Source organism: Ovis aries, chromosome 2, assembly GCF_016772045.2.
Source record: "Ovis aries strain OAR_USU_Benz2616 breed Rambouillet chromosome 2, ARS-UI_Ramb_v3.0, whole genome shotgun sequence".
Lineage (NCBI taxonomy): Eukaryota > Metazoa > Chordata > Mammalia > Artiodactyla > Bovidae > Ovis > Ovis aries.
This window is the reverse complement of record NC_056055.1, coordinates 69627844-69639848: the sequence shown is the minus strand read 5'-3', so window position 1 is coordinate 69639848 and position 12005 is coordinate 69627844.

The following is a 12005-nucleotide window of genomic DNA, read 5'->3' as shown; positions in this document are numbered from 1 at the left end:
CCCCTAGCCACCCTTTCCTGAAACCTTCCTTCTCCACCCATTTAACCATCACATGGCTGAGCCTAGCTAGTCCAATCCTTATGTGAACTCATTCATCCAGACTGTTCATTGGACCAAGGTGATCATGTGAACAAATCCAGGTCAGAGAACCGAGAATCCTTACAATGAATGATATTTTTTTACCATTCTGCTTGGGAGTCTATCAAATGAAACAAGGGCTTTTCAGTGGCCATGATTTCTATCACCTGGACTAGAAACGCAAGGGAAAACAGCCTGAAAAAGGGGGGGGGGAAATGAAATCAACACAGGAGGAAGAGCAGAGGGACAGATGGAAAAACTATGTTGATAGTGAGTCCTTCGTGCAATTTATTCCTAAGGCCCAGCTGCATGCCTGTCCTTGGAATTCCTGAGAAAACATATTTCCTTTTAATAAACATCCCTCCTCATTTCCAAGATATCAGGAATTGATTTCTGTTGCTTATGACCAAAACTAATAATTTTTTATTAGTTAGCCAAAATTAATTAGCCAACATTGTTAGACAAGGAAATTATTTTTAGGGAATTGCTCATTAACAGCTTAAGGAGGAGGTATATTCTTTCAGATTACTCAAGATGTTTTTAATTTGGGGTTCTCCATTTAAACATTTAAAACATACTTCCACAGTGAGATTTTAATTAAATTGAACACTTACCAAAAAAGTTACAGTTTATCTAACATTACCGATTTTCCCCCATTACCTCCAGCAGCAGATCTAGTCACTCAAAGGCCAGAAGCTGATATGCAAGGTAGTTTAACAGTTTTTCTGGCACTTTTCCGATCTCAGGTTGTCATCCATGACCTGGAACAGTGCCCAGGTCAAGCAGTCACTCAACACATATTGAGTTGAAGAATCAATGAATATATATTTTCATAATACTTTAATAACACTCAAAAGACACCTCTTCATTTGAAAGAGATTTTTAGTTTAGGTAACTGGATTTAAAAATGATTATATAATATAAACCTGAAACTTTTCCAAAAGAAAAAAAATCCTAGCTAGAAGTAAGAAAAAGGAGGGAAACCAGGCTGAGGGTAATCTTTGCTAAGATAGTTACATTTAAGTGGAAACATGAGGAATGTGGCAACTAAGGAAAGGGCTTTGGTTTTTACATTTTTGGGCGCTATTTAAATAAATCTGATTGCAACAATGTGTACAGAATTTTCAAATCCTTTAGGAACATCAAGCCAAAATTCATGTGTGGAATTAATACAGGCTATTTCCCCATCCTCTCTTCTCTTGGAAGCCACATAGAATAGTCACACTTTCAAGGCAAATGGCAAAAATCACTCTCTCTTTTTCAAAATGTGTTTTGAAGATTGGCCAAGGAATCTGCCATCCTGGTGAGATCAGTGTCACCAGCTGTTTTCTTGAGTTTATTCCATGAGGCAAATGAATTGACTTACATAGATGGGATGTTGCATGGCAAAGTGATTTTCTTTTTTAAAAAAATTCATAGATTTTTTTTTAAAGTAAATAATCACATGGGCTTTTCAGTATCATAAGACTAGCCCATAAGTTTTGCCCTGCATCTTCTTCCAAAGGGGCCAGCTTCATTAGGAGCCCCGTTGAGCCTTCTAGACAACACTAATGGCACTGATAATTTGCCACCAAATATTAGTTGGTTACAACACACTTGCTAATTCATACTTTTATATGCAGACCGGAAGAGTCTGTTTCAAATACGAAACACCAGAAGACATACTCTGCAGTTTCCACAGCTATAGTCTCACTTCATTTCCTCCCAATATCCAACTGCCTTCGAACGCTCTTTAACTCTACCCCTTTAAGTCAGGAGGTCGTTTGGAAAGAATCCCATTTGAAAAGCAAGAATCTGTATTTAAAACACAGAAACCCACTCTTCAGGGTTTGAAGGTATTTTTATTTGAGCACTCGGTCGGTAATGACCCTGGTCCATCAGTTGCCAAAATACTTTCTCTCCTGGGATCCTTATTCTTTCTTTGCTATTACACAGAATAACAGTTCTTTCGTACTCATTTCCTGAAGAAGATTACTTTTCAGTATCAGGCTTCACCAATAAGCCTTTTCCCAGCCAAAGACTGCAAATCTACATTGTGACTCAACAGGGTGACTGTTCAGGTAATACTGATGGTAGAAGAAAAGAGACAAACAGATAAATCAATGAGACTGAAAGAGTTTGCTGAGCTTCATTGCATGTTTATGGCTTTTCATAAATGAGTATTTCACTGGGCCGTCCTCACGTAACAGAGAAAAGGTTAGCCAGGATGGTGATGCAACTTCCCAGTCAGGCTTCAGGGACTTGCCAATAAAGGAGAAAACAACACCCGTGACTTGGGGTGGATCCACATCAGCTATAAAAAGAGATGTGGAGAGTTTCAAAGGTTTTCAACAGATCCTAGTTCATTACTGGTGACTGTTTAATGTAGAGAGTCACCCAAGCCTGGTCCAACAGTTTGTTTTAAGTCTATACACAACGAGCGGCTATCTTATTAGGGTGTGAAGGGAACACTATACTTGGAGTCAGAATTTGACTTCAAATCTGGACTATTAGAAATTTCTGGCTAGCTAAACAGAAAATATTCAACCTCAGTGATCTTCAGTTTTCCTGATCAGTTAATTAGAAAACATGTTAGTCCAGTCTTGTTTTAAGAGCTAATGAAATAATCTGTAGAAATGCCTAGCCAGTACAATAGGCATATAATAACGAATCCAATTTTTTTCTAATGGCATCCAGAGGGCAATGGCAACACTGGCCAACTCAAAGCAGCTGAAAATGACAGCTGGCATGGCCACTAAGTGAGCCCATAGAAAAATGCAAATCCACATGAAGATGATGTCTTGCTCAGTGGACACTTTTCCTGCAGCTGGGAATTCAGAGAATTTCTGCGCCTCTAGTTAATGCAATAAAGGGAGAGGGGACCACCGGAATGCATGTAAAGCACACTTTAAAATCCAGCAACAATGTTAGGAAAGGTCACTTTATAAAAAAATTTAAACTAACAAAACTCAACCTACAATGGCCAGGAACAGAAGGTATCGCTTGGGTTTTATGATTTGAAAACTGTTTATCTGTAGAAGTTTGTGTTCCTCAGAAAACAAGCTTTGAGATGGAGATTTGCAAGAATGGAATTAATTGGGGATTAACTTCTTTGAGGGAGCAGAGGAGAAGCTGAACTGCAATCCTGTGACAACTGCCTCAGACAATTCCACAGGGGGCTAGGAAGCTGGAACAGCCCATCACAGGTGTCCCAAACTGAGACAAAGGGAGCTGGATATTCCTCCCCATGCTTTGATCAGTCACTGAATGGGAACACACCCAGCAAGAGGGTGTGAGCTTGGGTGAGGCAGCATTATTCAGCTGAGAGCATTTCCCCCAAAGCAACTCAGCTATCAGCAGTCAGCAGTCATCACTTGTGGTGCTTTAGCTCCCAAAGCAGAACCTGGGTGTACCACAGATCCACTAGATAGCACTCCTGCCACCCAAACCACTTGCTTCAGAATTTTGAGTTCATTCCATCTAGAAACAACCCTCATGACATTATTTCTAGATTACATCCTTCCCTAGAGAACTTTTTAAGGGGGCAGTTATTAAGGTAAATTAGAACTTCTGCTTGTGCAGCTGGTCACAGAACACATTTGGTGGCCATTTCTTTATTATTCATTCCAGACCCCTCTCAACCTTTGCAGCACCTATGTAGGTCTTGGTGGTGTACCAGGTGGAGACCCAGACCCTCATCCCTAAGGGATCTAAGTTTATGGTCAACTTGCCCATAAGCTGACCATAGGCTGTAGCTATATCACTAGTCCACTAACTATCAAAATTTTACAGTAGAGAACCAAGGAACATCCCCAATAGATCACCTGGGAGCCAAAGGCACTCCTCCCTGTCTAGTTATATAAGAGGTTCCCTGGCTTTAATGATCAGGGTTAACACTCCTGTTGAGATGATGCCTTATTCTTTGTCTGCTAATGTCTTGTCAATCAGAGCCCAAAGTGCCTCAGTGGCCATCAGAGCTTAAAATGTAATAGCATTTTTTGCTGTGTTCCCTGATAGAAGTGTTCTGCCTCTGGGAACCCCTAGAACTAAAGAGCTTAGAGGTGCAGAAACATAAAGTGTAAATTCCCCCAAGTAGGCTACTGGAAGTGATGATAAGCAGGGCTATTTCAATTTCTAACCCTTCATTCCTGGCCTCAATTATTTCACCTATTAAGGACATAGCCTATGTAAGTGAATTTCAAGTGAAAAAGCTGGCTTAAAGCTCAACATTCAGAAAACGAAGATCATGGAATCCAGTCCCATCACTTCATGGGAAATAGATGGGAAACAGTGGAAACAGTGTCAGACTTTATTTTGAGGGGCTCCAAAATCACTGCAGATGGTGACTGCAGCCATGAAATTAAAAGACGCTTACTCCTTGGAAGAAAAGTTATGACCAACCTAGATAGTATATTCAAAAGCAGAGACATTACTTTGCCAACAAAGGTCTATCTAGTCAAGGCTATGGTTTTCCAGTGGTCATGTATGGATGTGAGAGTTGGACTGTGAAGAAGGCTGAGAGCCGAAGAATTGATGCTTTTGAACTGTGGTGTTGGAGAAGACTCTTGAGAGTCCCTTGGACTGTGAGGAGATCCAACCAGTCCATTCTGAAGGAGATCAGCCCTGGGATTTCTTTGGAAGGAATGATGCTAAAGCTGGAACTCCAGTACTTTGGCCACCTCATGCAAAGAGTTGACTCATTGGAAAAGACTGATGCTGAGAGGGATTAGGGGCAGGAGAAGAAGAGGATGACAGAGGATGAGATGGCTGGATGGCATCATGGACTCGATGGACATGAGTCTGAGTGAACTCCAGGAGTTGGTGATGGACAGGGAGGCCTGGTGTGCTGCGATTCATGGGGTTGCAAAGAGTTGGACACGACTGAGTGACTGAACTGAACTGACTGACTGACCACAATCTGTAGTATGGCACTCCATCCCTGAAGGTTACCACCTCTGAACTGAGATGTCAGCTACACTTTCAAAAGGCTTCTTCTGCTGCCTTGCAAGCTGATGGTTCTGAGTAGTGTGGTGTGTGATAGGACACATAGACGCTTGGTCATATGCTCACTGCCACACCTCCTTTGAAAGCAGTCCCCTGTCACAGGCAATATTTTGTGGTATCCTATTTCAGTGGATAAAAACACTCTATAAAGTATCAGATAGCGTGGGGCACATGGTTCTGCCATCAGGAAAGGAAAACCCATACCTGGAATATATATCAATTTCACTCGAGATGAATCACTGCCCTCTTTTACAATGAAGGGGGTGTACAGTGGCTGGCTGGTTTTGAAGGCAGTGCTGGATCAGGGGCTTTGGTTGGAGAGGTTGGTGGGGTAGATTCTCTTAGCAGTGACAGGTAGATCAGCATTGAGGAGGGGGAGCCCATGCTTTAGGCTCATGCAAAGTTTCCCATCCCTCTCATCAAGGATACTCTGTTGATGAGCGCATTGCGCCCAAAATGGAGTGGACAACTAGTCTGGCTGACATCAACCATTCAAGTCAACCTGTGTGGTGCCTCTTCAATGAATAAGGTTTTCTGATGGAAAAAGGCCTTCAAACTTCATGCTCGTTCTCATAAGTCCATCCACATGCCTATTACTTCCCAAATCTTCTTGCCTCTAATGGACTAATCTTTCTTCCTTCAGCTGTTGGCAGACCACCAACCATCTACTACGCATATCCATGTACAGTCTCATAGCCACAGTAAAATACTATATTTTATTACCTATCTCCAGATCTCCTACAAAGCTCCTGTGGGTCACACTGACCAGCTGCCATTCCAACCTTGGTGTGTATTACTATCATCACCTCAAACTTGCTTCTGATGGGCAAGTGCCCCTAGTCTGCCCCTATCAGGCTCCAGTCAGTCATACTGCATCATAGCCTGGTTCTATTATCAGTTCAGTTCAGTTCAGTCGCTCAGTCGTGTCCAACTCTTTGCAACCCCATGAATCACACCACACCAGGCCTCCCTGTCCATCACCAACTCCCGGAGTTCACTCAGACTCATGTCCATCAAGTCAGTGATGCCATCCAGCCATCTCATCCTCGGTCGTCCCCTTCTTCTCCTGCCCCCAATCCCTCCCAGCATCAGAGTCTTTTCCAATGAGTCAACTCTTTGCATGAGGTGGCCAAGGTACTGGAGTTCCAGCTTTAGCATCATGCCTTCCAAAGAAATCCCAGGGCTGATCTCCTTCAGAATGGACTGGTTGGATCTCCTCGCAGTCCAAGGGACTCTCAAGAGTCTTCTCCAACACCACAGTTCAAAAGCATCAATTCTTCGGTGCTCAGCCTTCTTCACAGTCCAACTCTCACATCCATACATGCCTACCGGAAAAACCATAGCCTTGACTAGATGGACCTTAGTCGGCAAAGTAATGTCTCTGCTTTTGAATATACTATCTAGGTTGGTCATAACTTTTCTTCCAAGGAGTAAGCGTCTTTTAATTTCATGGCTGCAGTCACCATCTGCAGTGATTTTGGAGCCCCTCAAAATAAAGTCTGACACTGTTTCCACTGTTTCCCCATCTATTTCCCATGAAGTGATGGGACCGGATGCCATGATCTTCGTTTTCTGAATGTTGAGCTTTAAGCCAACTTTTTCCCTCTCCTCTTTCACTTTCATCAAGAGGCTTTTTAGTTCCTCTTCACTCTCTGCCATAAGGGTGGTGTCATCTGCATATCTGAGGTTATTGATATTTCTCCCGGCAATCTTGATTCCAGCTTGTTTTTCTTCCATAGCACCCTTCTATCAGCCCTGGCTTCAGAGGGCAGTCACCACTGAGCCTCTCAACAATACTGTGGCCCCTCTCACTTTGCATTCTTTATCATTCTGATAAGTGGAGCATCCTTTAAACTCTCAAACAGAATATAGCTGGCAGGCAGGTTTTGCAGACTAACATGCCCCCTTCTCTGAGAGTTTTGATCTGTTCACCATCTGCTGTGACACTTCTGGCAATTCTATCTTACTCAATGAAGATCATCACTCCAAGCTTTAAGAGAAACTCCAGCAGCATGTTATCTTCATATTCTTGGGTCTTTCTAAGAGTTAAACCATGTATCATAGGAGAATGTTCCCACATGAGTAAATGTGTCTTGCTCAACTGCATCTCTGCCCTCCCACTTGATTCAGCACCTATAGGATCCATATTTTTCCTAGTTTTGGCTGGTATAAGTTGACTAAGTTCTACATCTTCTTAGGAGTATAATTCCTCTCTTCCCTTAACCTAAGGGCTCGGTTCCCTGCTAGGTTATGTTGCAACTGGATCCCAATTGTTGGCCTGCCAGCTAGATCCTGAGAGAGCTGCATGTTGTCATCTAATACAAATACTTCTGCATCTTCTTCAAAGAGTGAGGCATGCTCAGACTGTAGTACAAGGAGGAACAGGTCAACTGCAGATCCAGTTTTTTTGGAGAGGGAAAAAAAAAAAAACATTTTGAGGATATAAAATTCTCTACTGTATTGTAACCATGCCAAATTGCAAGGTCACACTTTGTTCCAATCCATGTTCTAATGGTGGCAGGGCAGACTTGCTAGAGTAGAGATCTTAGACTTCCCTGGTGCTCTACTGAGCTTCTCTGATGGCTCAGAGGGTAAAGAATCCATCTGCCAATGAAGAACACGCAGGTTCTATCCCTGGGTTGGGAAGATCCCCTGGAGGAGGGCATGGCGACCCACTCCAGTATTCTTGCCTGGAGAATCCCCATGGACAGAGGAGCCTGGTGGGCTATAGTCCATGAAGTCACAAAGTGTCAGAGACAACTGTTACAGTTGAGAAGTATCAGATCATCTGCTTTTTGTTCTCCAATTTCGGGAGATGAGAATCTTTTCATAAGCTGCCATGAGCTCTCTAGCTTTCGCACAGGATTAAATTGATAATTAATCACCCTTAGCCTATTGTCTCTTTCCAATACCTCAGCACGCCCTAGCAAGAGCTATTCAGTTCCACAGTCCTGATAATTACTACATGAACCTCTCAAAAACTTGAAATACTGTATCAGCAGTGCATTCCCTTCATCTATGTCTCATTCAAGCTTGACATAAGTGAAAATTTTAACAACTGCCCTGCAACTGACAAGCTGGGGCTTGTTAATACTCCATCTACCATCAGTGAAGGAGGCTTTATTCTCATTCAGCTTCAAAATCCCATTTTGGAATCTGCTTCCTAGGACTCTCTTAGTACCAAGTGTCACAGGTTAGTTTTCCTGGAAACAAACTCTAATACAAAGATCTGCACAAAGAAAGTTTACTGGTGAACTGTGTTGGGAACAATGCCTGTTCAGGAGCAAGAGAAACAAGACTGGGAGTGGGGAGACTGAATTGGGCTCCATTTGCCACTGAGGCCTCAGCTGATGTTATGGGAAGGTCTGAAGCTGAAATGGCTCTTCAAGGATGCCGCAGAGCCCAGACCCCCTATACACATTTGGACCAGCTGTTGGATGTGGGATTCTGTCAGAGAAGGATGTAACCTTGAGTTAGACAGTTCCCTTTGGCCAAGGGCAAATTGGCCAAGAGCAATTCCCAGAGAGAATTACGACAATCCATTTAATGTCCAAATAAGCATTCCTGTTCATTCTGCAGTTGTATTTCTTAGTGTATATAAAGTGCTTTTTATTCTAATTTATTAACTAGGGTCTTGTAAAATCATTTACCTGTTGATAGGTCTACATACCCCAAGGTGAGCTGATACATATTACTGAACTTAAAATACTGACGCAGGATTTAGCCTTATATTGCAAGCTGGCTCCGTGGGAACAAGCTCTCCTGCTTCCAATGTCTCATGTTCCTTTAGACATGGAAACCATACTGGTTATCACGTGTCAAGACTAAAGGGAAAAATACTAAATCATCATGATAGACTTTGCCACATGAACAATACATTTTGTTTAGTGAATACACTGGATTTTTAAAGGTATATAAGATCAAATAAGGCTTTGGAGCTTATAAACAAACCAGAGAAAGTTGTCTCACTAAGTTAAGGGATAGTGTCACACAGCAGAAGAGATCATAGAAGTATACTAAGGAGTACTTTCAGAGTTGAGCTCTTGCTTTTTCCAGAATGTCAGCATAAGTTACTGGTAATGTTAAGATAGGTTACTGATGTGGCAAAAAGGTGGCTTCTCAAGGAAGAGGTCTATATAGAGAATAAATCTATATGCAGTTTGTGTAAAAAGTGTCACAATCTCTCAAGACTCCTCTCCTGGATAACCTGCATTTACCACTACAGATCTATTTTTTGCTCTCCTCTGTCCTGCTCTGTGCCCTGGGAGCTTGACCCATATAGCCTGTCAATGGATTCCAGTACCCCCCAACTTCCTGTTGGGAAGATAAAGGGGAAAAAAAGAGCAGCGGAAAAGAGTTAAGTGATGGTCCATTCAGTTTTGTTTTTCCCCCTCTGGCTCCTCTCCTATAAGATCACAAAGTTGGACCATATCCTTATAACCATTCCTCCTGCCTTTCCTAGAGCTGGAGTTACTCAGTTCCATCTGCTTGCCCCTCCTGGCCAAGGGTGGTTAGGACTCCACTGCTGCCAACTCCAACAAGTGCCAATATCAGTGTGGATTTTCCTAATTCTTGACCACACTTTTGAAAATAAGTGCCTTTATTTAATTCTCATTATTCTTTTTATCTTTTGGTCTTCCCTTATGGCTTAGCCAGTAAAGAATCCACCTGCAATTCGGGAGAACCTGGGTTTGATCCCTGGGTTGGGAAGATCCCCTGGAGAAGGGAAAGGCTAGCCACTCCAGTATTCTAACTTAGAGAATTTCATGGACTGTATAGTCCATGGGGTCGCAAAGAGTTGGACACAACTGAGCGACTTTCACTTCACTTCAGCTCTGAATTTTTTAGCCTCCCAGCCTGAATTCTGGTGGACAACTGGTCATTTCTGATGGGATCAATGCTTAACTTTTTCACCCTTTCCCATGTCTACTATGCCCATACAAAGGTCATATGGAAGCCTAACTTAATCGCTCTGTTAGGAATCTACAATCATGATCATGAACTCCTACTCCTCTCACTACCTAACTGCTCAGCAATGGAGTCAGCTGCTAGCACACTGGACCAGGATTAGTAAAGTCATGGTGTAGTTTTAACTCTGCCACTAAATAGCTGTGTGGCTTAACTATATCACTTCCTTCTGGCTGGACAGCAATTTTCTTGTTTATAAGCAGGAGGCAGTTGAACAAAAACTGTGCCAGCTCCACATATTGCCTTTTGGCACAGACCTTCTAACTTCTTCTAATCCTCTTCCCTTGCTATTAATACATTCCTGAAGCTCCTGCCCTAGTTCAGTCCAGCAATATTATGCTCTTTCTTCTCAACCATGGCTTTATCTTTGCCATATGTATGTGTATGTGTATATATATATATATACATTTACTCTTAAACATATGTGTATATGAACACACACACACTTCTACATACCCACACATGGGAGATCACAGCATTGCCCCATTTACCACGTCTGTGAACTATAATTTATGATGAAATAAGAATCAGTTTACATGGTATACCTAATTAGACACCCACTGGCCTATCAATTACACGTACATTTTCCAAAAGCACCATGACACTTCAGTCTACAAAACATGTCAGCTTTTCACTCTTTATAAGATATATACAAGGTATCCAAAAATATTTTGTGGAGCCCACTTGTAGGAGCTGAGCATAACACTTAGCAAAGAAGAGACTTATTAAAAGAATCAAGTTTTTTTCTCCTCAATGATATCACATGAAATTTTTACAAAATCTTAAAATGGCCCTGTTGATTTAAAAGGGCCATGGGGAGATAAGAATTTTCATTCAGGTTATGAGCTTAACAGGGTTCTGGTCTCCACACAGACTCTTCATCATGACAATAGTTTACTTCTCTTAGTTGAGAGGTGAATCATCACCTCCAAAGAATCAAATCACCTTGCCACTTCATGAGCCCCTAGATATGGACATATACATTTTTATGTTTAAAGTCAATAGGCATGTGCAGATGACTGAGACCCAAATAGCTGGGTCAGGTCAGAACAAAGCTAATAAACCTTTAGAAAAATTCCCCTTGACCTCTATACCAGCAGTTAGCTCTGTTTTTCCCATCCAGATCATAACATTTTAAAATGCTAACATCATGGTTTGAGAGGGACTTTTGAATGTCTTATAATCCAAGCCAAATGTGTGAATTCCCTAGAATAAAAAACATATTTGCTACCATGCTACTCATGTGAAAAATATCCTGCAGACTTTCTGGTGAGTGTGGTGATGTACGTTACTTATTGCATTTGATTCAGAGAGAGGAGGACACAGGTTTGACCTCATGAGTTCAACCAGCCATAAGGAAAGAAAGGCATGGCAAGCCACTCCAGTATACTTGCCATGATAACCTCATGAACTGTATAAAATGACAAAAAGATATGACATTGAAAGATGAGTCCCCCAGTCAGAAGGTATCTAATATGCTACTGGAGAAGAACAGAGAAGAGCTACTAATAGCCCCAGAAAGAATGAAGTGGCTGAGCCAAAGTGGAAACAACGCTCAGTCTTGGATGTGTCTGGTAATGAAAGTAAAATCCAATGCTGCAAAGAACTGTATTGCATAGGAACCTGGAATGTTAGGTCCATGAATCAAGGTAAATTGGACATGGTCAAGCAGGAGATAGTAAGATTAAACATCAACATCTTAGGAATCAGTGAACTAAAATGGATAAGAATGGGTGAATTTAATTCAGATGACCATTATATCTACTACTGTGGGCAAGTATTCCATAGTAAAATTGGAGTAGCCCTCATAATCAACAAAGGAGTCTGAAATGCAGTACTTGGGTTCAGCCTCAAAAATGACAGAACGAGTTCAGTTCATTTCCAAGGAAAGCCATTCAATATCACAGTAATTCAAGTCTATGCCCCTACCACTGACGCCAAAGAAGCTGAAGCTGATCAGTTCTATGAAGACCTAG